Source organism: Mustela lutreola, chromosome 12 (assembly GCF_030435805.1).
Source record: "Mustela lutreola isolate mMusLut2 chromosome 12, mMusLut2.pri, whole genome shotgun sequence".
NCBI classification, from domain to species: Eukaryota; Metazoa; Chordata; class Mammalia; order Carnivora; family Mustelidae; genus Mustela; species Mustela lutreola.
This window is the reverse complement of record NC_081301.1, coordinates 9,395,981-9,423,504: the sequence shown is the minus strand read 5'-3', so window position 1 is coordinate 9,423,504 and position 27,524 is coordinate 9,395,981. Positions and strand designations below refer to the sequence as shown.

Below are 27,524 nucleotides of genomic sequence, written 5' to 3'. Positions count from 1 at the left end.
TGTTATGAACCACAGATCATCCAATTGATATGTAGTTCATAAAATGCAAAAGCTTAAAATTTTAAAATAATTTCAGTATATAGAACGTGAATTGATACAGAACTGAAATATGTAGAATTTGAATATGATGATGAGTTTTATTACATCTATACCTAGGTTTTTCCCATCTGATCTCATTAATTGGAATAGCATAGAATTTGCTGCCTATCATAAAATTAATTTCAAAATTATGGACCTGATAGTTTCCAAAATAGGGAAAGCAAGAAGAACAGAGAGTATTCAGTTCAAATAATCTTGAATTAAGAAACATCCATATGAAGTGAATTAGCTGGGGGAACTTGGGTGGCTCAGTCAGTTGAGCATCTGACTCTAGATTTTGACTTAGGTCATGATCTCAGGGTTGTGAGACTAAGCCCCATGTAGGGCTCTGTGCTCAGTGTGGAATCTGCTTGGGATTCTTCCTCTCCTTCTGCCCCTCCCAGCTGTTCCTGCTCTGTCTCTCTCTCTCTCTCAATAAATAAAGAAATAAAATCTGTATTAAAAAAAAAAAAAAGGTGGGGGGAAGTGAGCTGAATTAAGTCTCAAGGACAGAAGGTTCAGTTAGCAACACTACTTAACATCAAGGTTTGTCAATAATAAATTGAATATCAGAGCTCAAAACTGTTGCTAAGTGTTCAATTTCTCTATCAAGAGAAAGAAACAGAAAGGATAGACAGCTTGGCTTCTGCAATTAAAGAGACAAAAAGCAGCTAACATTATTCCATTAGTCACAACTGCATGAGTAGATCATTATATGCAATTTTAATGCAGAAATAAATATATCAGTGTATGCAGACAATGTAATGATGCAACTTGATAAAAGGGTTATTTGCAGCCTTCAAAAGTTAAAACTCTCTTAAAGGAATGGCTGTACTCCCATTTCACCACTATCTTCCTTCCCAAATTTCCTCAGCCAGGACAAAGGATGCTATATTCTACCAATTTATGTCCTAGTCTTTACTTTATTATTATTATTTTTTAAGTAGGCTCCATACCCAGTTTGCAGCTATAGCTTGGTCTTTAAATCCTTGGTAGCCACATACCGTGGTACAGAGGTCTGAAATCATCATTACTCTGCTGATGATTAAGGGACTTTGTTTATTCAGAGTAACGATTCTGAATAAAATCTGGCCTATGGTCTAAGCCAGGCTTAACCATGAGACATAAAGAAGGTCTACATGGGGAGGGGTAGAAAAAACACCCCGAACACCAGACGGTAGCATTTTACTATCAACAAAATGCTGGCTTTATGGGCTCACAGAAAGAACTTTCTCATATTCAAAATGGTAGCACTGAATTTATGAATAGATTTTGTATAAAATTCTATGACAAATCCATTCAGAGCTAGGGGCTTGGCTTTGTAGTGCTATCTTAACCCTCAATAAATCTGGAACGTTTAAAGGCTATTAAATTAACATTTCCCTGATCTGGCACCTGTAGTCAAGTTAATTTGTCAAAAACATTTCTACAGTTTGTCACTGGACACTGTATTTTCTGACAAGTTAAGTTTAAAATAAAATTGACAAAATCTCATTAATTTCCTCTGAATCACCAACGTTGGTTCCATTAAGCTTTTATTATTAAGAACGTCAACTGTCACTCTTTTTTTAACAAGGTCAAGTTCTGATGTGGGTATTTCCAGGATCCTTATTATATTAATAGGAGCTAGTAAAGCAGTGCAGTGTGGTGGTTAAAGGCATTAAGTTGTGTAGTCAGAAAGAACTGGGTTCAATTCCCAGCAAAGCCATTTACTGTATGTCCTTGGACACAATTTAATTTAACCTCTCTGAGTCACTATTTCCACATGGAAACCGATTATAAAAGTACCACCTCATGGAGCTATTCAAAGGATTCAATGATACACTATGCGTATTAAAAGCACTTAGGACTGTGTCCAGTCCATACTGAATGCTCAAGAAATGCTGGCTGTTTAGGTTTCTTTCCCCCCTGCTTTTACATTCACAGGCGTAAAAACAAACAAAAAACCCCACAAAACCTTATTGCCACTCACAGATATTTTAAATGGCAAAGAATTTTAAGACTCATCCCCTCTAGAACCTTTTCATCAAATGGCTGTCCTACAACTTCTCCTGATACCTTCGCTGATGAAGTCCCCGCCACCACCAGAGGCAGACACTTAGCTTTAGTCTCTAGGCAAACAGTTCTGATGGCTAAAACATGTTTCCATCCACTGAGGTACACTCTGCAGATTTTACCCACTGATCTTCGTTCTAGCCCTCAGGACACTGAAACTAATCTAACTCCACTTCTACAGACACCCTTCATATATCTGAGAGCCTCAAACAAAATAACTTTGTTACTAAGTACCATGGAATGAGCAAGACTATAACTATAATCCTTTTAAGAGTATAATACGGATTGGAAAATACCACTTCCATTTGTTTTTCTTAGGCTAGTGATTTTCATAATTTTTCTTTTGACAGTATCTATGGTAAACGGAAATCTATAGTCTTGGACCCAAAACAGGAAAGGGAGTTGTTGCTCTCAGTAAAGGTTTCCTCTATTAAAGATAAATCCTCCATATTTTGATACGCTGACAGAGTCTTCTTCTACTTTTGAAAAAAATAAAATCCCTACTGCTCTTGGTTTAAACAATCTAACTGTTAGCAAGTGAAATTTGAGTAATAGCCTGGAAAAATTCTTTTGTTTGAAGATACCAACTTGTTCAAATACAGGTTAAGAAATTTTACAAAAGGGGGGGAGGATAAAGGTAAAAAATAAAAGCTTACCTATAAATTGCATCAGGAATAACAACCATTTTCTCAAAGTCTTAAATTCAGAAAGCAGTTCCTGATACTGTCGGTTTTTACCATCATGGGTTATATTTGCTTGGTAACTCTTTGCAGAGTCTACAGAACTGGTCTGGACCGTGGCCCTGCCAGCCTCGAGCTGTGCAACCTTCGGCAAGCCCATAACCTCTCTGAAAGTCAATTTCCTTAGCCATAAGACAGAAATGGAATGGCAGGATGTATAAAATAAAAATAAAGCATGTTAAAAAACACTTTGAACTGCAAACTGTTACACAGATGTCAGTTATTTCTCATTGTTACCCAAGTTGTTCATCAGACCAGGCAGATCTTTAGATAAATCGTCCCTTCGAATAAACAAAATTGAGAAGCAGACGCAAAAGGGAAAGGTCTCTAACTCAGTCATTAAGAGAGAAAAGCCACTGCATCCTCTTCTCCTCCAGCCTGGGGTTGGTTACAGCACATGCCAGAAGGTGCTCTCGCACAAGTACAATCCAGCCATCTTAAAGCATAATGGAATGTAAAGTGTCCATTTTGAATTTTCATAGCCATTGTGGGATTCTTTAGATCATTAATGTTACACAGCACTTTGCATTTAATTATACAAACAATGGCTTCTATAATGATGATAATATCAGGGAAAAGTAATTTGCATGAACTAAGCCCCATCACCTAGGGTAAGTATAGGGACCTCTTCATTATTAAATCATTTATATAATAAAATCAATATGCTTTAAAAGTAAAAATAGGTTTTTTAAAACCATAAAGAAGAGTTACATGTTTTAAACTCTATCAATTACCATAATATAATGAGTCTTTTTAAGATTTAATATCAACTTTTAAAATTAAAACTCAATGGAGAATGTATACTTGGCTCCATTACTAAATGATGTATCTCTAGAAAAGGTTACAGTACAGCTATTATCATTCTCCTAAATTATGTGGAAAAGTTGGTACAACCCTCCACTACCCCCAAGGACAATTTGATTCCAGATATAGTGAAGTATTTTGAGAATATAAAATTGTATAACTATTGAAGGAAATAATTCTGGTGCATATATCATATTCATTTCTTGCAGGGCTTTAGTTGATTAAACATTACAAATTTTTAAATGTCAATATACACTTTAAAAATTTCAATCTGTGTCCTTAATTCCGAACAGTTTTTAGAAACCCACAAATTTCTACACAGTATGTTCATGACTAAGTGTTTTATCACTTTAAGATTCAATATTTCTTAATGATATAATTCAAAACTTTTACTGAATCATTATTTAGTAAGTCATAAAAACCTCTTAAAATTAATCTTTCATGCACATCTAGCTTATCCAAAGTTAGAATTTAATTAGATGGTCTTGCCACAAATGGGCTTACTACTTTATTTGCTCAATCAGTATATGTCTCTTCAGTAATTGTAATTAATTCAAATCCCTGACTCACCTCCTAGCAAACAATGTAAAAACATCAGACAAAATGGAAATAAATAGCTTTACATTTCTCCAATTACGACATTCACTTTCATCCTCAAAATGCACATGTGAAATAACTGGGATAGGTGTTATTCTGTGTAGGAAAAGGCCACACAAAGAACCTATACCTCTGGTGACAGAGAAAGATGCTTGTCTGCAGCAAAAAATATATTATGGTTTTGACATTATGAAAACGATACAATGCCGAACAGCCATTTGAGAAAGTTTGCTTTTAATAGTTTTCAAATACATGTTGAAATACAAAGAGCAGCAAGAAAAAGAAGAGCTAAATTATTATTTATTTAGAACGATACTTCCTTTGGGAAAGATTCACTTCTAAGTATATACAAAATTTACAATTGAGAAGCAGCCCAAAAACCCACTGAGCCACCCAGGCGCCCCAGAAAACTTCATTTTTATTCATTCTTTCATTCATTCATTCATACATTTTTGGAGAGAGAGAGGGAAGGAGACAGAGACAGAATGCAAGCAGGGAGAGGGACAGTGGAGGGAGAGAGAATCTTAGGCAGGCTCCACACCGAGCGTGGAGCCCGATGTGGGGCTTGATCTCACGACCCTGAGATTATGACCTGAGCCAAAATCAAGAGTTGGATGCTTAACTGACTGATCTACCCAGGCACCCACCCCCTCAAGAAAACTTTATTTTTAAAAGTGAGAGGACAACAGGATCCACTGGATAAAACTGTCAGCACCAAGTAGTTTAAAAAATTAAAAGCCCTCCACCAGTCACACTGCTCACAATTAGGTAATCAGCCTAACAACACAAAGGGAAAGCTAGCCAGCTACAGAGCAGACAGCCTTAATGGGAGGTGGGACTAGGCACCAAGACACCATTCCTCTGAATGCAGCCCCTTGTGCTGGCCCCACAGTGCTCTCTGCAAAGGGCAGGTCACAAGTGCTGCCTGCCGTTGGTCGGACACCTACCAGGGTCCAACTACTTTTCATACATTATCTCGTTTAATGCACCCAATAGTCCTATGAGGTTTGCTCGCTCCCTTTTAAAGCGGGAGAATGAGAGATTCAGGAAGCAGTAGGCTGCTGCAAATCCCTCAGCTAGGACGGGGGAACATCATGCTAACCTAGGTCTGTTGAACTCTAAAACCTTACCCTCTTGCTGACTTTCATCCCCAAGAACTCTGGGATAAGCCTGGGTATTTAAGGAAAATCATAAAGGCTACAGGTTCATGCTGCAGCCACTGTTTTAGATCTGGGAGTCCTGGACAGTAGATCGGAAATAGCCTTCTGGCTGAGACCCACACATCAGGTCTGAGCCTCTCTTCCTGTGGCCCTGCCTGTCACATGCATGTGATGCTCTGCAGAGACCACTGCTACTAGAGGGACACTAGGATACCCGCTTCCAGGAGCAGTTACCTCTCATGTACAGGCAGAAGGCAGAAACTATTTTGGATTTCCTTGCCTTTGGGCTCATAGAAGGGGCTCTATAAATCCTCACTGATTATGTTTCAGAGGTAAAACACATGGCAACACTAGATCCACAAAGAGGAGGCAGAACCCTCTGCTCTTGTTTCCAAAAAGCAGCAGTCCAGTACCAACTGAGGAGCCCCAGAGAATCCTTCCTCCTGGATTCAGAGTCTCATCAGTAATTGTGAGGTGTATCTATTACTGAATGTGGCTACCCAGGTGACAGTACCCAAATGTGCTCTGATGATGAAAGGAGGGAAATAACAACGCGGTCCCCGGAGAGCCCGGCAAACAGCGTATGACATCAACGTGGCATCAAGCTCCAACACAAGCAAAAGGTCTGGTGAGACAAAGGCTCATCTCAGGTTGCAATTCTCTGTGGAAACGGGCAGCCCAAGACCTGCTCACTTGCAGAAACTGACAAGGCACTGGGGTACCTGGGTCTCCTGGGTTTCACCTCAGCCCCCTGGCATTATTTCCCTCGTGATCATCCTGAGCCTTAGTCTAATCTCCTCTGAGGTCCTAACTAAACCAGACACAGGGAGAGTCGGGATTTTATCTTATTAAAATAGATATGGCTAATTTGTCTTTTCAAATTCATTTTAAATTAAATTGGATTTCCTTGGAAGGCTGCTAGGTCAGTTCCCCTGCTGCGAATGCAGGACAAAGGTTAATTGCACGCCCTTCACCAGCTCTTCTGCTCTCCTGGGCAGGCTCTGATAACCTGCCCCCGAGAGGTGGGGAAGGCTTTGGTTTATTGGGTGATAATGTTGCCATTAAAGCCATTTACCATTATGCCAAGAAACATTTTATTTTATTATTTTTACTAAATAACAAGATATGATAGCAATAACAAGAATGAAATGCAATTATGTTACCAACTGATGGTTAGTTACTCTCAAGCACAAAACCCACAGAATAGGACCTAACCTATTTGCTTCCCTAAAAGGCCCCAATACATGCAAAAGTATACACCCTCCTACAACCAACTGTTTTCTGGTTCCAGTGTGAAATTCCATTAACGTTTTCACTTAATTTATCTCATTTAAACTGTCTATGTTCATGAAAATTTAACCCAGTAATTCCCTGTTATACAAAGCATAACAAAGTATGAATATTTAAATACAATGTAAATAAAACACTTTATCAATTATATTTTTGTATTCTTTTTTTTTTTTTTTTTTTTTTTTTTTTTTTTAAATATTTTATTTATTTATTTGAGAGAGAGACAGTGAGAGAGAGCATGAGCGAGGAGAAGGTCAGAGAGAGAAGCAGACTCCCCATGGAGCTGGGAGCCTGATGCGGGACTCGATCCCAGGACTCCAGGATCATGACCTGAGCCGAAGGCAGTCGTCCAACCAACTGAGCCACCCAGGCGTCCCGATATTTTTGTATTCTAAATTAGTGACTTCACTTAGCATGTCTGCCTTGCACAGCACCACACTATTTTTCAATTAAAGGTCCAGATGTTTCAAAGGCTCCAGTAGGCAAAGGCAGTTATGAGAAATGCTTTATCTGCATTGTAATCATCACCACCACATCAGCTCCAGGCTGCATTAACATACTCATGTTTTATTCCAGCTCCCTTTCTAACAGAGCAGGTAATTATACAACACAGCAAAGAAACACAATCCTAAGAGCTGGACAATTTCCGTACAGACATCCACCTGAGCAACACATTTTCATACATAATCTTAAAATCTGAGGGAACTGCTTATTAGAAACAGTTGACCATTCAGAGTAATGTTTTAAAAATAAGAGTGAATCACAAACATACCAAATTTGGCCCCAAATACTCTCAAAGCGCAGGAAGCCTTGCATAGACACATTTATGTATACTGAACACCAACCAGAAGCTTGTGTGTATGAAAATCATGATTATTTGTTATAATCTAAATCATTTATACTCATTTTTAATGCCAGTGTTATCTCTTAAATAAGTCAAGTCTCTTTTTGTTCTTCCTATCCAAAAGTGACAATTCACCTGAACTGAGACTGAATAAGGAGAGCCATTGTCCCTGTACCTATTAGATAAAAAATAACGAGGGCAGAACAAAACGCAATTCTGACTGCTGCAACGAACATGCTATTTCATTTATTACTTAATTAAATAACTCCCTTTCCCCCAAATGGAAAAGAATACCCTGTAAGAAATACTGCTTTGCTTAGTAAACACAGTATAATCTAATGGGAAAATATAGCTCCTCGTTGTTAAGAAAAACTAACAAAATCACTTTAATTATAATTTTTAAAAATTATTCTACCCGTATTTTTGTATTTTGAAATACTCCGAGAGGAAATGTCCCAATGAAGATGCTATTCAAAAGATAAATGCCTTTACAAACATTAAAACCTCCGCTGGGTCAAATCCTGGCAGGTAACACTTCAGCATCTGAAAGCAGACAGCTTCCGTTCCTTTCTGAAGGAACCTTAGGTGGAACATTTTTAATACATCACCATGTCACTTTTTAATGTGCCCCAATCTATTAACCACATGGCAAACTAACAGGGATTTTTAAAATATGGGTTTTATGGCTTTGTGCTGGTGATTAATTAAATAAATAGCCACTGTTTCACAAATCATCCCTCTAATTAGTCTAAAACAGACACTTTGCATTCACTGGTACCGCCGCCATCTGAAGCTCACAGAAGGGCAGGAGTGGTGCGGCACGGTCGCATCTCTGCACTTTGGAGCCCACTGTCGCGGGCTCCGTGGCTGGCATCCCACCCGGCCACCCAAAGGCAGAGGTGCCATCTTTGCAGGTGCTGCAGTCAGCTGGAATTTGATTCCAGCTGCTCAGAAAAGATGTTCTCCTTAATTATTTTCCCTTACCCTAAAGGAAACAATGGAACAACAAAGGAATAAAAGTGCAACCTCCAGCTGCAAACCGATAAGGTTTCACCAACACAGTTCCTAGACTGAGTAAGAAAGTTGGTTCTGGTTACCTCGTTTAGGAATAAGTATGGTGCTAGGTCAAACAGGCTTTCTTTAGAACTCAAAACATGCCATTCTCTTAAACTCAGACATAAAGGAATTACTTCCAAATCTTATTACTTAAAAGACTGAGGTCACTTCTAAAAGCTGATAGGAATTCAATCTAACTTGTTTTAGTAGAATATTTTTAAAAATGGTAATTCCTCTGAAAGCAAATTAAACTTAGAGATAATTTTTAGTGCCAGGAAAAAAAAATCAAATGGGAATATCTAGAGAATCCAATTTTCTTCAGGAAATACATTAATCAGTTTCTTAATCTTAGAATTTAAACTTCATTAGGTAGTTTTAGAGAAAGGAAGGAAGGAAGGAGAGAGTCAGTGGATGGGAAAAACGGAAGGAAGAAGGAATGAACAGAGGGAGGAAAGGAAGAAGGAAAAGAAAAGGGGAACAGGTAAGGGGGAAGGGAATAGGCAAGAAATGGGAAAATTCCCTAGGAGTAACAGGCCCAAGTGTGCTACAGAGTATTCTATAGAAAGGCTGTCCTCATTTACCCTCTAGGAGACCCTTTCTAAGAATGGGAGGAAATGAACATCTGGTCCCTGAAGCAAGATAGACTAAAGGGTCCTATGCTCTTGGCTAAATCATATAATCCTGTTTAGCCTCAGTTTCCTTCCATACTGTACAGGATTTTAGCCCTACTCTACATAAATTATATAGGGACATGAGAGGCTGTGACTAAAGCATCCAGCATACTCCTTGCACAGAATGATCAATAAATGGTGGGCATGATGGTGGCCATGAAATGAGTTGAAAGCAGACTCTAAGTTACTTATTTTCACCCTCCAGCACCTTTGTGAAAGAGGCTAGGTGACTGTACCAACACTGCACCTGCTATATTTCAAACATGAAAAAGAGAGACGAAAGCAGAAAATGTACATGAACACAGAATTACCATATACGCTCACTGTACTGAAGAAAACCCAAATCCCCATCAGCTAAGAAGAAATAGTGTAGTTTCTTTAACTTTCACCTTTAAAGGGCACAGAGATAGGGGAAGGGTGTTTCTGAGACTGTTTATGTGGCTGAAATTGGAAGGAAAATGAATGAACTTTCTGAAGATGTGGAGAAAAAGGAACACTTGTGCACTGTTGGTGGGAATGCAAACTGGTGCAGCCACTGTGGAAAACAGTGTGGCAGTGCCTCAAAAAGTTAAACAGAAAACTAACCTACATTCTAGCAATCGCATCACTGGGTATTTACCCAAACAATAAAAAACACTAATTCAAAGGGATACACCCCTACGTTTAGAGAAGCATTATCTTCGAGAGCCAAGATATGGAAGCAGCCCAAGTGTCCATAAATTGGTGAATGGATAAAGAAGATGCGGCACGTATGTGTGATTACACACACACACACACACACCAATATATACACACAGTGGAGTATTATTCAGCCGTTAAAAAAAATAATGCAATCTGCCATTTGCAATGAATTCGATGGAGCTAGAGAGTATTAGGATAAACCAAGTAAGTCAGTCACAGAAAGGCAAATACATATGATTTTACTCACACGTGGATTTAAGAAACAAAACAAATGAGCACAATGGAAAGAAAGGGGGACAGACAAGCCAAGAAACAGACTCTTAACTATAGAGTACAAACTGATGATTACAAGAGGGGAAGAGGGTGGGGGGAAATGGATGCAAGAGGCGACAGGGATGAACGAGGGCACTTGTCATGATGAGCACCAGGTGATGTATGAAGTGTTGGGTCACTACACTGTATACCTGAAACTAAGATAACACTGTATGTTAACCACCTGGAATTAAAATAAAAACTTTGAAAAAACAGAAAAGAAAAGAAAAGAAAATGATTGAGCTTTAGATTCAACAAGATCTGGCTTGAAATCTGGCTTCATTACTTAGTAGGTGTGTAAATTCAGGCATGTTTGTTCAACTCTGAGCGCCTCAGTTTCTCCTTCCCCAAATGGGGAAAGTAATATATACTTCATAGGGAAGCTGGGAAGAATGAATGAATTAGCACAGTAAGCACTCTGGCATATATTAGACATTCGAATAGTTTCTATTACATTAAGCTGAATCACTTTAAACTGATGCCAGTCATAGTTTATTACCTACAAAAATTGTAATTCCACATGGTTTCACTTAATACTACAGTGACTGAGATAGTAAGTAGGCGTGAACTGGAAAAACAAGTGAACATTCTCAAGAATGCAACGAATTGAATTATACTCCTATCAAGATAGCAAGGCAACTAACAAATAAAAGGGGTGTGTGTGCGTGTTTGTGTGTGTGTGTGTGTGTGTGTGTGTGTGTTAATTATCAAGCCCAACACAGGGCTTGAACTCACAACTCTGAGATCAAGACCTGAGCTGACATAGAGAGTTGGATGCTTAATCCACCAAGCCACCCAGGTGCCCATAAAAGGTATCTTTTAAGACTGGCTCATGATTCCAATAATATAGTAGCTAATATTTATTAAAAACTTACAACATGGCAAATACTATCCCATATATTTGATGTCTATAATATTAGCTTAGGTAATCCCAGAAGAACTCCGCAAAACAGATTCAACTATTCTTCCCATTTTACAGAAGAAATGGAAGCCTGAAGAAATGAAGTAACTTGTTCAATGTCACACAGCTGGTAAAGCCATGTCAACCTGGAGCTGTCTAACTCCTGAGCCCCAGTTCTTACTCACCAATTCAAATTGCCTCTGAACATTGCAAAGCTGCATGTTTTGCTTTTAGTAAAATTATGGTTGGGAAAGGGACCAGAATAGGTATTTTTCCAAAGAAGATACACAAATGGCCAATAAACACGACAAGATGCTCAACATCACCAGGTAGAAGGAAAATGCAAGTAAAAACTACAATGAGATAGCAACTCATACCCATCAGGATGGCTACTATCAAAAAAACCCAGAAAACTGCAAGTTGGTGAGGATGTGGAGAAACTGGAAACCTTGTACACTACTGGTGGAACAGTAAAATGGTAGCGCCTCTGTGCAAAACAGTATGGAGGTTCCTCAAAAAATTAAAAACAGAACTACCAAATAACCCAGCAATTCCTCTTCTGGGTATACACACAAAAGAACTGAAAGCAGGGGCTTGAAGAAGCATATGTACACGCATGTTCACTGCAGCATTCTTCATAATAGCTAAAACATGGAAACAACCCAAGTGCCCATTGACAGATGAATGGATAAGCAAAATGTGGTATATACATACAATGATGTGTTTCTCGACCTTAAAAAGTAGGGAAATTCTGCAATATGCTACAACATGGATGAACTCTGAGGATTAGGCTAGGTGAAATAAACCAGTCACAAAAAGACAAATACTGTACGATTCCACATATATGAAATACTTAAAGGAGTCAAAATCACAGACACAGAAAGTAGAATGGTAGTTGCCAAAGGCTGGGGTGGAGGGGGAAAGGGGAGTTACTGTTTAATGGATACAGAGTTTCATTTTTACAAGATGAAAAGAGGAAGACAGACAGTGGTGATGGTCATACAGTAGTCGCCTCTTACCAGCAGTTTCGCTTTCTACAGTTTCAGTTACCTGTGGTCCGCTGTGGTCCCAAAGCAGATGGATCCTCCTTCTAAAACGCTGTCAGAAGGTCAATAATAGTAGCCTAACGCACATCACAATGCCTATGTCACTCACCTCACTTCATCTCATCATGCAGGCATTTTATCAAGTCACATCATCCCCAGAAGGGTGAGTACAATAAGGTATTTTGAAAGAGAGAGAGACTACATTCAAATAACTTTTTTTTTTTAGTTTTATAACTCATTTAATGGCAACTGGTAATCATCAATTAGCAATGGTTATTTTCAAAAGTTACTACACTAGCTGTGCTGTCATTTCTCCAGGATGATCAGATACCTAGAGTCACAGACATTTCCCACATATGATGCACTGTATAAATCTGACTTGGTTTATCACCAGCATTGATAAAACCAGATGGAGGGAAAGAACTAGGTCTGGGGACATATGCATGGTCTTAATATATCAAATGTTTAGCCTGCCCTGATTATTACAAAATCAGAGCAGTAAGAATATTCACAAACTTACAGTATATTGTTATAGTTGTTCTATTTTATTATTGTTAATCTCTTAGTGTGCCTAATTCATAAATTAAACTTTATCTAGGTATGTATGTATAGAAAAAAACCCCAATAGTACATACAGGGTTCAATACTGTCGGCAGTTTCAGGTATCCACTGGGGGGTCCTGTGGGTAAGGGAGGACTACTGTATGATAGGATGAATGCATTTAATACCACTGAACTGTACATTTCAAACTGTTTAAGATGGTAAAACAAAACAACAACTTTAAAAAACTGTATGATGATAAGAAGCAAATTCTTTACAAACCACTTTCTGGGCCATCCAAAGGATGGACATATCAGAAGGGAAGCAAGCCCCAGAAGGGAGAGTATCTCATACCAGCACCTGCAGTGACTAGGATGGTGCTACATTAAAAAGCTCCACGGCATTCTAGGGAACCACTTTTCCCATATCATAGTGTTGTTTAAAAAGAAAAAAAAAAATGCAGACACGCATCGAAATCTGCAGAAAAAATCCTAAAGTTTTAATCAAACAGCTGCTATGTTCCCATTATGTTACAGTCAAACCTTTTCACTGTGACAAAGGCAGCTGAGCGTTTCATTTATTTGTTCATTTATCTACTTATGTTTACATCTTACTTCCTGAATCCTTTCATGTACACAGTGCATAAGTCATCACAGAAAGGGAAATGGCACTGACAGTGGATGCTATGAATCCGCTCCCTTTAAAAAAAGAATTCAAGTCAAGGAAATCCCCAAACGCCATGCTTTCAAAGCCAGGATTGTAAAAGCAATCACACTTGCATTTAAGGCTTCTTGGAGCCGCCTCTGTGGCACCAAAACCCACCAAAGATAAAGAAGATGTTTGTGCTAAGTTGGGAAAGTGGAGACATCAGCATTTCTGCCTTCAGCCCATTATTTCTGCTCTCCAGACAGCACCTGATAAAGCATCGAGAGTGTTCTCTTCTGCGCAGCCACTGCTCCTGTGAAGCCTGTGTTCGGGGGCTTTCCCTGGGGTTTCCTTTCCGACAATTGCAGCAGAGACTCTGAGAGGAGCCCAAACGAGCTGCCTTAACCTTCCCGTAAACTGATATTTCCATAGAGGATTAAGACAAACGTTTCAAATAAGCCAATTTCCTTTACTAAAAAACTAAAGTGACAATAGTAGTACCAAGAGAAATATACACAGACAATGAAAAGACACACTTTTCTTGTCTTTGGGCATGCAAAAATACAGAGCAAAAGGTTAGAAGGAGGTGGACTACACGATTCCCTCTTATTTCTGATGCTTTACACTGGAGCCTAATGAAAAGTTGTACAAGAATTTCACGAGGCCTGGTCTACCGGGGGAAGAGGAAAAAAGTCTAAATGCTTCATATTATCTGATATATGCTGATGCTGCCTGGTATATATTTCTGTATTCCTGTTTATTATAGATTTTTCTATTCTGAAGAAAACAACTGTATCTCTTATCTAATAAGGTACTTCCAGAACTCTGGGGATACCAAACAGTTCCTTGTTGAACTGGTAAGAATGAAAATCCCTAACTATCCTTGAGGTCCCAATAGAAGGGAACAAGCATCCTTCTCCTAAAGTATGCTAGGCAGCTCCCGTGGGCCACAGGAAGTGAGAACTCCCTCTGGTCCAAAGAGGCAGGGATATATATGCTCCCAGACTAACTAAACAGAGCACAAAAGAAAAAGCCAGAGCAGAGAAGATCTTTATTAAATCCAAGTCCTGGAAAGCCGAGAGGAGTCAGAGGGCCTTCTTGGCTTTGCTCACCTGCCAAGCCTCATACTGCTTTTCTCCTCATCTTCTGATACTATGGTACCTGTCTTGCTTTTCCCTTTATGGTTGTGTCTCCCACATACCCATATTTAGTTTTACACTATTACATGTATAATGTGAGATATTTCACATTTAACACTCTGTATTAACACCTTGAACACTTCTGGAAAGAGAATGGCTAAAATTAAAAACAGCTAACATTTACTCTATGTGTCAGGCACCAGGCTGAGCCCTTCACATATATTACCTCTTTTGATCCTCAAAACTGCCCTTACTTATTCCATTTTACAGATAAATAAATATTAAGAAGTTAAAGAAATCATAAAAGTCACATAGCTAGTGAGAGAACTCAGATGGAAACCCAGGTCCTAAGAGACTCGAAAGACCACAATATTTAACTTATTATAATTTGCCCCAAAACCAGTGTATATTTTTAAAGCTTTCTTGGGAGGGAAAAAGCCTTGTATTATATTTTGAATCAACATTTTCATGAAATCAAGAACAATGACATATTTATGCATAAACTGTCTCTATCTTTTTCATCCTTCTAAAATACTCTTTCTACAACATTTAAGACAAAACATTAAAAAAAATGTTCTAGATTACTTAAGAACTTCTAATTCAGCCATATAGCAAAATATGTACCCTGACCAACAATCTAATGAAAAACAACTAAAGAACTTGACAAAATGTAAAAATATTCATTTTACCTAGTTCAACAGGTTGGCAGTGTTTGAGGAATTCACAAAGGCCCCAAAATTAAGTGAAATGGGCAACCCAGAAAAGAAAACACAACACAATTTTTGCCAATATTGATGGTATTTACCAAACAAAGTGATATGAAGTGTATACTTTCCTGGTCAGGTGGATACCCAGTAGAGCCCATCCATAATCCGTAATAAAGCTGGAACCCCAAAGACCTACATGTGAAAGTAAATTAGAATTAAGGTCCCCCACATGACAAGGGAAAATTTCATGTCCCAAACAAAAAAAAAATTTTTCTCCTGAGAATTTATAACCACAACTTTCATATAAGATTTTCATGCCGAATTCATATTACCTGATGGATGGACCAGAAAGAATCCAATCAAGAATTTAAAGTTATCCTGGGGGAGCCTGGCTGGCTTAGTCAGTAGAGCATGCAACTCTTGATCTCAGGGTTGTGAATTTGAGCCCCATGTTGGGTACAGAGATTACTTAAAAAGATAAAATAAATGGAAGGAAGGAAGGAAGGAAAAGGAAAACGAAAAGGAACAGGAAAAGCAAAAGCAAAAGGAAAGGAGGGAGAGAGGGAAGGAAGGACCAACCTACGTAAGTAAGTTAGTTAGTTGTCCTGGGCTGTTAGTAACCCCAGGTACCAGGCTAAAGCTAACAAAGCCTTGTAGGAGAAACCTACATGACTCAGTAATCTCAAAAGAAAAGTTGCAGAAAATAAGTTGTTACAGCCTCAAATCATAAAACATAGAAAAGCATCACGTAAGAGGCCCACAAAGACTGGAGCCAACACAATGATCAGAAACAGAACATAAAATACAGGTTGAAAGAAAAATTTTAAAGTATTAAAAATATGAGTAAGAGCAAGAAACTGTAAAACCTCACCCAGGTTACGATCTGATATCATGGTTGGGGTAAGAGAATGTCAGTGTCCTTGGGAGATACAAGCTAAAATATTTAGGAGTGGATGGCAATTTTGAAATGGCTAAATAAAACATAAGTAAAGCAAATACGGAAAAATGTTAATAGTTAAACATAGGTGGTAGGTTTAAGGGTGTTCACTGAACAGTATACTACTAGGAAAATCATTATTAAACGTTTCATAGGGGCGCGTGGGTGGTTCAGTTGGTTAAGTGTCTGCCTTCAGCTCCGGTCATGATCCCAGGGTCCTGGGGTTGAGCCCCGCATCAGGCTCTCTGCTCCGCGGGGAGCCTGCTTCCTTCCTCTCTGCCTACCTCTCTGAGCAACTTGTGCTCTCTCTCTCTGTCAAATAAATAAATGAAATCTTAAAAAAAAAAAAAAAAGTTTCATAATAAAAAGTTTTAAAAATTACCAAACAGATTTTTAGAAGATCAAAATGGAATTTCTAGGAATGAAAAATACAATAACTAAAACTACAAGTGCAATGTATGGGTTGCATAGCTGAAAAGGGAATATGTGAACTGGAAGACGGAACTGCAGAAATTACCTAGAATGTAACCTGAAGAGACACAGGGAAAATATGAGAAGGAGGTTAAGAGACAGGGAAAATCAAGTAATATTCTAACAAGTTTAACTAGAATTTAAGAAGAGGAGGGAAGAATAAGGTGCAGAGGCAATGTCTAAAAAGAGAGTAGCTGAGAGTTTACAAAACTGGTAAAAAAGATACCACTGCACAGACTCAGAAAGTCCAGGGAAACCCAAAGAGGAAAAGCAAGGGAAAAAAAAATCTGCATTAAACATGAAACTGCACATTTATCAGGCAAATATTAACCAAATGGAGCTTGTATAGCTATGAAAATGGGGAGGGGGTACCCTAGAGATAGTCCCAAATCACAAATAGTTCAATTTACCAGGAAGCAATAATTCTGAACTTGTATGAACCTAAAAACACAGCCTCCTAATATGTAAAAGAAAATCTGTCAGAACATTAAGGGAAAACAGGCAATCAACAAAGTGAAATATTCTAATGTATCTTTGTCTGATAGTGCAGGCAGATAAAAAATATCAATAAAGATACAGATTTTAACAACATTAACAGGTTTGACCTAATGGACATATTTAGAATCCTGCAACTAAGAGCAGCAGTTATTCTAGCATTCTTCCTGGGTTCACAGGTAATATTTATAAAAAGTGACCTACATCAGTGGACATAAAACCATATTCAACAAATTTCAAATAACTGGTATCATTAGGCCATCTTCTCTACCACAAAACAATAAAGTTAGAATAACTAAAAAGAAAAAGTATAAAACCTAATAGGTTTGGAAATTTAGAAACACATAAATAATTGATGTATCAAATAGGAAGTAATCGGTATAAAAAATACCTAGTGATAGCAGCAATGTCCACAATAGCCAAACTATGGAAAGAACCTAGATGTCCATCAACAGATGAATGGATCAAGAAGATGTGGTATATATACACAATGGAATACTATGCAGCCATCAAAAGAAATGAAATCTTGCCATTTGCGACAACATGGATGGAACTAGAGCGTATCATGCTTAGCGAAATAAGTCAAGCGGAGAAAGACAACTATCATATGATCTCCCTGATATGAGGAAGTGGTGATGCAACATGGGGGCTTAAGTGGGTAGAAGAAGAATCAATGAAACAAGATGGGATTGGGAGGGGGACAAACCATAAGTGACTCTTAATCTCACAAAACAAACTGAGGGTTGCTGGGGGGAGGGAGGTTGGGAGAAGGGGGTGGGGTTATGGACATTGGGGAGGGTATGTGCTTTGGTGAGTGCTGTGAAGTGTGTAAACCTGGTGATGCACAGACCTGTACCCCTGGGGATAAAAATATATGTTTATAAAAAATTAAAAATTAAAAATTAAAAAAAAAAGTTTCATGGAAAAAAAAAAAAACCTAGTGATAGACATATCCAAAAAGTGTGAGATTATGAGATAAAGCTGAAGGAAGAAGGACCTGTACCTCTACATCAGGTAAAAACTGTAATGATTCCCCCAACCTACCTATGGCCATTTTGCAATTATACACTGACTAAGAGGAATACCAACACTTCAAGAACCGCTGGACATCATTGAAGCTAAAAATGGACCCTGGCTATACTACAGTCCCATTCAGGAGTGGCCTTAAAAGACAACAGTAATACTGGCGTGCCTGGGTGGCTCAGTTGTTAAGTGTCTGCCTTCGGCTCAGGTCATGATTCCAGAGTCCTGGGACTGAGCCCCCATGTCATGCTTCCTGCTTGGTGGGAAGCCTGCTTCTCCCTCTTCTACTCCTCCTGCTTGCGTTCCCTCTCTCACTGTGTCTCTCTCTGTCAAATAAATAATAAAATTTTTTAAATCTTTAAAAAAAAAAAAAAAAAGAGAGACAACAGTGATAGGGAATCTTCCCAATAGTCATGAGTTTAGGACATGTTTGTTCATCTTCCTTACGTCAAAGTGAAGGCTTGTGTCAGGAGGTTAAAATATGTAAACTCATGGGAACTTGGACCTCAGTACAGTCCTCATTACCCTAAGCAGTAAGAATGACTAACTGTGCGAATAACAATGGTTTATACTGAACACCTCCTTTCTTTCTAGGACTCTGGAATTTTGGTATATAGACAGAGGGTGCCCATGTGACATGCTTCCAATAGAAACTATGGGCACTGAGTCTCTAATATGCATTTTCCCTTTGTTGATTGTACTTTGTATCCTTCCGCTGTAATAAATCACAAATGTGAGTACAACTATATGCTGAGTCCTATAAATCCTCCTGGTAAATTGCTATCTGGGAAATTCTCAACACAAACTTGCTTTAATTTCAGCTAGTCTCTTTGTTATTGGTCTCTCCAATGCTGGCACAATGGACCCATGATTAGAGAAGCCATGGCGGCAGAGACTGAGACTATATACAGGCCCAACACCATTATTTCACACTCAACAAAGCTGATATTGCTACTGCCTACTGTCAAATATCCAACCTAACAGCAACAGAGAAAAATGCTGGGTCCCTAATACAGCATCATCACTAAGAAGACCAATCAGTCATTCGGTGGCAAGCTGAATGCACTGGATCCCTTCTACTCTGAGAGTGGTTTGGGGAGAGACTAGTACTTCTGGGTTTGCACTTCCTGTCAGTAGTGCCTCAGCTAGCACCGATATCTCAGACTGTTTGATCCACCAAAGCGGCAGCCCACCTAATATTCCACCAGACTGAGGAATCCACTTTATAGCAAAGGAGATGTTAACAGTAGCATACAACCATGGGGTCCTTTGGTCATATCAGACACCACACTACCCAGAAGCTGTCAATGTATAAGAGTGACTGAACAACACGTTGAAGGTACAGATAAGGCACTAGCTCACAGATTATACCCTGTAAGGCTGGGAAGCCATTTCCAGGATGTTATATATATACTAAAAATCAACAACCATTATATGGTATTTTGTCCCCAGCAGATAAAATACATGGTTCTAGGAACCAAGGAGAAGAAGCAAGATTAGCCATTATGGGGAATGCTTCCTATCTCTGGAAATCAGGGCTCTGTGGCTTTAGAGAACCTGGCAAGTGATAACACTTCCACCAGGAGACACGGCAAAAGTCCCACTAAATGCTAGACTATGGCTGCCCCTCATGCTCCCTGTGTCAAGTGATATCAGGCAAGAAGAAAAAGCACAATCCTGACAAGAGTAATTAATTCTCATCAGGAGAAGGTAGGACCGCTGTTACATAATAGGCAGGAAGGAACACATCTGGCCAGGAAATCTTCTTGTGCATATTTTGTTCCTCTTTTGCCCAATTTTGCTGGTAAAGGACAAATGAAGCAGCCACAGCTTTTGACCAGGGACCTGGACCCTCAGGGATCAGGGTCTGAGTCATCATACTATGAAAGCCACCAGGGCAGCAGAAACACTAATTGAGACTGAAGGGACTAACATGGATACCTGAAGAGGTGGATGGGTATCAGTTGTGACCTTAGAAGCAGTTGCAGAAATGCGGACTACAGCTTATTCCACCTTCCTTGTATAATTTTCCCCAAAGAAAAGAAGCCCCCACAGATGCAAAGGAATGCTCCCAGAATTCTAAGAAGCAAATGAACACAAGTGTCACCAAGGGTAGTCCCTGGCTGCACCACCCAGATGCCATCCTCAGGAATGAAGGGCGGATTCTCCAACTGCCGGGATGGCTGCTATCAGCTGCTAGTCCTTTCTTGGAATTAAACAGGATGATAGAGCCTCCTTGTCCAAGACCACACCCCCTTTTCAGGGCAGCTAGGATTCAGTGACAAGTCGGATGCAAGGAATATAAAACCTCGCAGTCTTACCCCAACTTGCGGCAACCCTGAAGTGTCCTCCTAATTTCAGAGTCCCCCAGGTGTCAGCGCTCCAACTCCTCCTGCTATCCATGAAGAGCTGTTTCCTCCTCTTCTCCCCATAGATGTTGATCCAAAAGCATTCTCTAATAAATTTCCTGCATGTGTATCTCTACTTCAGATTCTGCTTTCCATGGGACGTAACCTGCTACAACGGATTATTAGCAAGTTCTAACAAACATTCAAAAACAGATAATGCTATTTCCCATATTATTCAATGGTACTGAAAAAGAATAATTCCTAAATCACTCTATAAGCCTACCAAAACTTTGTAACAAAACCTGAGACCTGAAGTGCCTGGGTGGATCAGTCGTAAAGCATCTGCCTTCAGGTCATTATCCTGGGGTCCTGGCATTGAGCCCCACATCGGGCTCCCTGCTCAGTGTGAGCTAGCTTCTCTCTCTTCCACTCCCCCTGCTTGTGTTCCCTCTCTCACTGTCTCTCTCTGTACCAAATAAATAATAAAATCTTAAAGAAAAAAAGGATGCATTCATTAAAAACAAAAACAAAAACCTGGGAGTATGAGATAGGAATACTATAGGCCAAGTTTACTTGTGAATAAAGGAGGCAAAAATCCTCAAGAAAATATTAGCAAACCAATCTAGCACTATATAAAAGCCAGGATACTCGATGACCAAAGTTTGTTTTATTTTGTCATATGCAAGGCTAGTTACAACAAGAAAATGATTTTATATAATTGATCAGATCACAAAATTAAAGGAAAAAATAATATGGCAGTATACATAAATATAGAAAAAGCACTCAGTACATTCAACGCTCACTCATGATTAAAATATGATAGGGGCTCCTGGGTGGCTCAGTGGGTTAAAGCCTCTGCCTTTGGCTCAGGTCATCAAGCCCCACATCAGGCTCTCTGCTCAGCAGGGAGCCTGCTTTTTCCTCTCTCTTCCTGTCTCTCTGCCTACTTGTGATCTCTGTCTGTCAAATAAATAAATAAAAATCTTAAAAAAAAAAAAAAAGAAGATAATCTTAGCAAACTAGGAGTAAAAAGGACCTTTCTTATTCTAACATAAGCCATCTACCAAACAAAAAACATCATTCTTTTTTTTTTTTTTAATTTTTTATTTTTTATAAACATATATTTTTTATATACATATATTTTTATCCCCAGGTCTGTGAATCACCAGGTTTACACACTTCACAGCACTCACCAAATCACATACCCTCCCCAATGTCCATAATCCCACCCCCTTCTCCCCAACCCCCTCCCCTCGGCAACCCTCAGTTTGTTTTGTGAGATTAAGACATCATTCTTAATGGTGGAATATTAAAAGTCGTTTCTTTAATGTCAGGAACATAGCAAGATTACTTTTTTCAGCACGGTATTAGGGGTCTTAGCCAGCTCAGTAAGGCAAGAGAAAAAAAAAAGTATAAGGATTAGAAAGAAAACAGAGACTATCATTATTTGCAAATCACTGACTCCAGAGAAAACCAAAAAAGGTATGAAATAGGATTACTAGAAGTTTACCAAGGTTGTTGAAATTAAACCAATGCAGAAGAATCAACTGCCTCTGTTACTGATGAAAATCTCCGTGAGGTGAATAAATACAATGGGGAGGAGGAGAAAAAGAATGAGGAGGAGGAAGAATGAACTGCTATTCATATACACCAGTAAGAAACAGACACTGATTTAAACGATATTGGGAGCAGAATCAAAAAATTTTAAGTATTTGTAAATTCATCTAAAAAGGACAAGACTCTATGGAGAAAATTATAAAATCTTATTAAAGTCACTTTAGAGCATTTACGTAAATGAAGAGATATACATGCTTAAAACAGTAAAGCTATCAATTCTCCCCAAATTAATCTACAAATTCTAGTCCAATCAAAATCTTAACAGGAATTTTTTTAAAACCTAAGAAGCAGTTTCAAAATTTATATGGGAGGGTCAAGAATACACAGGATGCTCATAATTAAGGGGAAAAAAAAAAGAGTTTTGGGGCTTGACTTACCATATATCAGAAATTGTTTTAAGTCTGAAATAATTAAGATAGTGTGATATTAACCTAGGGAAAACAAACCACTGGAAAAGAAGAGAGTGCTCAGAAACAGTAGCACACAAAAAGGGAAGTTTGATACATATGACTGAGCTAGCCCCATGGACCAAGGGGAAATGAGATTTAAATAACAAATGCCCAACCAATCAACCATTCAGAAAAACAAACAAACAAACAAACAAAACACACTAAAATTGCACCTTTACCTCACATTACACACCTAAAAGAAAGAAAAAAAAGAATTCCAGAAAGATTATTTAAATATAAAAACTTAAATACAGGGCGTCTTGGTGGCTCAGTAGGTTAAGCCTCTGCCTTCAGCTCAGGTCATGGTCTTGGAGTCCTGAGATCAAGTCCCGCATCGGGCTTTCTGCTCAGCAGGGAGCCTGCTTCCTCCTTTCTCTCTCTCTCTGCCTGTCTCTAGACCTACTTGTGATCTCTGTCCGTCAAATAAATAAATAAAATCTTCAAAACTTAAATACAACATATGAAATATCTTTGTGATCTTGGGGTAGGGAAGGATTTCTCAAATAAGACAAAAAAGTATAAATGATGAAGCAAAAGACTCATACATTTGATACATTAAAAATAAATTTCTGTTCATCAAAAAAACACCACAAGGCACGTAGGTAGCTCAGTCAGGTGAGCATCTGCCCTCAGCTCAGGTCATGATCCCAGGGTCCTGGGATGGAGCCCCCCATCAGGCTCCCTGCTTAGCGAGGAGCCTGTTTCTCCCTTTCCTCCCCACTCATGTTCTCTTGCTATCTCTGTCTCTCTCGATTAAAGGAATAAGATCTTAAAAAAGAAAAAAACACCACAAAGATAATGAAGACAAGCCACAAATCAGAAGAAGATTTCTGCCATAAAATGGCTGGTATCTGCACACATAAATATGTTTACTATCCAGGAGCACCTGGGTGGCTCAGTTGGCTAAGCATTTGCCTTTGGCTCAGGTCATGATCTCAGGGTCCTGGGATCCAGACCCACATCAGGCTCCTTGCTCAGTGGGGAGCCTGCTTCTCCCTCTCCCTCTGCCTGCAGCTCCCCCTGCTTGTGCTCTCTCTGTCAAATAAATGAATAAATAAAATCTTTTTTAAGAAGTTTATTATCCAAGATACATTTTCGAAAATTCCTTCAAATCAGTAAGAAATGATAAACAAGGGGGCATCTGGGTGGCTCAGTTGGTTAAGGATCTGACTCTTGATTTCAGCTTAGGTCACAATCTTGGGGTCATGAGATCAAGTCCATGTCGGGCTCCACACTCAGCAGAAAGTCTGCTTGAGAGTCTTTCTCTTCTTTTCCTTCTGCCCAGCGCCCCCAATAAATAAGTAAATCTTTCAAAAAAATGATAAACACAAATGGGCAAAGGATTTGAACAGAATTTCACAGAACAGGAAATATCAATAACCAATACACACACACACAAAATTCTAGTTATAATCTGAGAAATAAATTTATCACAATAAGATACAATGTCATACCTGCAAGACGGGAAAAATTAAGTCTGCTGGGATAATTGGGACACTTAAACACGGCTATAAATGGGAATAACCACTTTGGGAAAAGAATTTGTTATTATCTATTAAGGCTGAAGCTGCATTCATATCCTATGACCCTGTAATTCCAAATCTGTATGTATTCTGCAACAGGATTTTTGAAACCATGGTCCTGAGGGTTAGGAAATCAATTTAGGCAATTCTGACCAATATTTTTTTTCAAGATTTTAATTATTTATTTGACAGAGAGAGAGAGAGAGAGAGAGAATAAGCCGGGGGAGTTGCAGGCAGAGGGAGAGGGAGAGGGAGAAGCAGACTCCCTGCTAAGCAGGGAGCCCAATGCAGGGCTCCATCCCAGGACCCGGGGACAATGACCTGAGCTGAAAGCAGACAACCAACTGAGTCACCCAGGTGCCCCAATATTTCTTTAATTAACTACAACAGACTAGATTAGAATAAAAAGTATCAGAGTATCTTTGCACTTAGTGAAGATAAATATTCTTAGATGAAAATTTTGCTTCCAAATGTTATATATTCATACATATGTGTACATCACACATTATAGGTATGCGTGCTGGGTCAGGATATAAAATGTATCCCCCATTGTGGATGTGATTCATGGTCAAACATGTTTCTAAGCCTTGGGTTAATTCTTGCACATGTAAATTATTTATAAATAGTAATGTTTGTAGTAGCAAAAACAACCCAAATGTCCATCAACAACAGAACTGATAAATAAATTATAGTATACTCATACAATGGAGTTTCTCCATTAATGAAAATGAATTAACTAAAGCTACAGGCATCAACACAGGTGAATCTCAGGAACATAACGTTGAGAGAAAAAAATTACAGAAGAATTTAAAGCAGAATTCCTTTTAAATAAAGTTCAAAAATGCATTGTTTAGAGATACAAACATAAGGGATAAAGCTATAAGGAGAATCAAGAGAATTTGACACTTCTGTGAGTGGGAGCAGAGCAAGAATAATGCACAGGGGACTTCAAAAGTCAAAGTAATGTTCTTCCTCCCACACTGAGTGATGGGTACATGAGTGATTACTACACAATTATTTATATCTTGGATATATCTTTAAAGTGTTTTTCTGGGGGTGCCTGGGTGGCTCAGTCTTTAAACATCTGCCTTCAGCTCAGGTCATGAGGGCTTCCTGCTCTGTGGGGAGCCTGCTTCTCCCTCTCCCACTCTCCCTGCTTCTGTTCCTTCTCTCACCTTCTCTCTGTCAAATAAATAAACAAAATCTTTTTCAAAATAATGTTTTTCTGCATTTGCTCAATATTTTAATTTTCAAAAAATTTCTAATTTTTTAAAATTTTTAAAAAGAATTTATTGATTATTTGACAGAGAGAGAGCACAAGTAGGTAGAGCAGGTTCTCCACTGAGCAGGGAACCCAATGTGGGCCTTGATCCCAGGACCTTGGGATCACGACCTCAGCCGAAGGCAGCCGCTTAACAGACTGAGCCAGCCAGGCACCCTAATTTTCAAAAATTTAAGACATTTGTAAGTAAACCATATCTATATTTCAAAAATGGATAAGGAGCCTCACAAGCTTGCCAGCTTATGTAGAAAAGAAAAGTACTCAATTATTCCCAAGTAACCAATAATTTCCTTTAAGGACTTACTTAGGGAGGGAGGAGGGGAAAGAGAACTACATATGCACTTAAAAAGCATTTTTAACAATTTCTCCTCATATTCTTTTCTCCTCAAATTCTCCAGTCCCCTACAGTTTACAAATCAAATAACCCCCTGAGAGCAGAAGGCTGAATGCTAGAGACAACTCATTATAGGACTACCCGGAATCAAGGAACAGAATGTTCGCAGCAAAAAGCAATCCAAAATTCCTACTAAGTTTAATTGAAGTTCTGGAAAACCTCAAAAGGATTTCAGTTGCTAATTCAAATGTTGTTCTATATTTGATTAAATGCAAGACTATTACTCGAACACAAAGACATAATCTTGTGGTTATATTGTCAAGTATTAATTTTTTTCCAAAGTGAAAGAAAAAAGAATACCAAGTGATTTCCAAGGGAGAAAATACACACCTCAAATGATATTTTTCAACAAAGGCAAAAACAAACAAACAAACAAAACATGCATCTATTTAATATCGGATCTTATAAGCGCTGCCAGAAAGGGTAAAAAATACAAAGATGTTTTCCAACTCTGCCCTCCTTTATTTTACTTTTTAAAATTTGTCTTAATATTCCCTGCTTGGCATGGACACTGCCACATTTTAGCAATGTTTACACCTTGAAATTAAAGAATGAATGAACACTTACTTAATGCCAACTTTTAGCTTAATGTCAAGTACGTGGTGGTGGTCGTGACAATAGCAACAACACTGGAGAAAGCAGTCAGAGGTGCAGAAGTAGAAATGAAAGAGGTAAAATGAAATTGCTATATTATTCTATATATTATTGTATATTATAATATTCTTATATATATATGAAAATCCTGTATGAATTAAAAACTATAAATCAAATTTGGTAATGTAAAGGAATACAAAATTAACACAGTAATCAGCAGCCTTAATACACACAGTCAGAAACAGAAAATAAGGCCCCATACACAATAGCAAGAACTGCAAATATCTAGGAATAAACATAAGAAATATGCAAGACATATTTTAAAAACTTCCCCAAATAAATAAATTCAAAATCCAGAAGTTATAAGGGAAAACAAGTAAATTTTACTCCTCAAAGATTTTTTGTGTATGGTCCCAAAAAATCTATAAACAAAGTCAAAAGATACACAAAATAAACAATAAACTGGATTACTCTCCCCAATATATAAAGAACTCCTAGAAATTAAGAAAAAGATCAAGAGTCTAATACATTAGGGAAGTTTACAAAACTGTCAAGGTTCTTAAACAAATGAAAGGCCCCATCTCACTCATAAGAGAATGTAAATTAAAATTACACAAATTCACTTTTCACCTATTAGACTGGCAAAAATCCAAACGTTTTATAAATTCTATGGTGAAGTTATGAGAAAATACACTCTCTTTTGTAATGCTGGTTAGAATGTAATTGGCACAAATGCTATGAAGGGCAATTTGGCAATGCTTACAAAAATTACAAACGCATATTCCCTTTGACCCAGCAATTCTGCTTCTTGAAATTTATCCTACATACGTAATTGCACACAAGCAAAATGCCATGTGCATGAGATTATTCACTGCTGCACTGTTTGTAATAGCAAAAAATTAGAAATAACTCAAGTCTCCCTCAACAGGGAACTGGCTGAATAAATTATAATATTTCCAAACAATGGAATACTATGCAGCTATATGAAGGAATGAGAAATCCTCTGGGGACTATTACAGAGTGATTTCTAAGTTATACTGCTAAGTTAATAAAGCAACCTTTGAAACAGTGTTAATAGTATGTTATATTTTGTGTAGAAGGGGGGAGAAGTAAGAATATATATTC

General features: G+C 38.4%; 1 protein-coding gene and 1 non-coding gene across 19 annotated transcripts in view; both read right to left on the bottom strand.

Moving 5' to 3' along the window:
- MAPKAP1 (MAPK associated protein 1) overlaps positions 1–27,524 on the bottom strand; it is a 244,724-nt gene that overhangs the window by 143,656 nt on the left and 73,544 nt on the right. The window lies entirely within an intron of this gene.
- LOC131813393 (small nucleolar RNA SNORA72) lies at positions 12,618–12,749 on the bottom strand. The gene has a single exon (XR_009346793.1). It is a non-coding gene; the product is annotated as a small nucleolar RNA SNORA72 (small nucleolar RNA).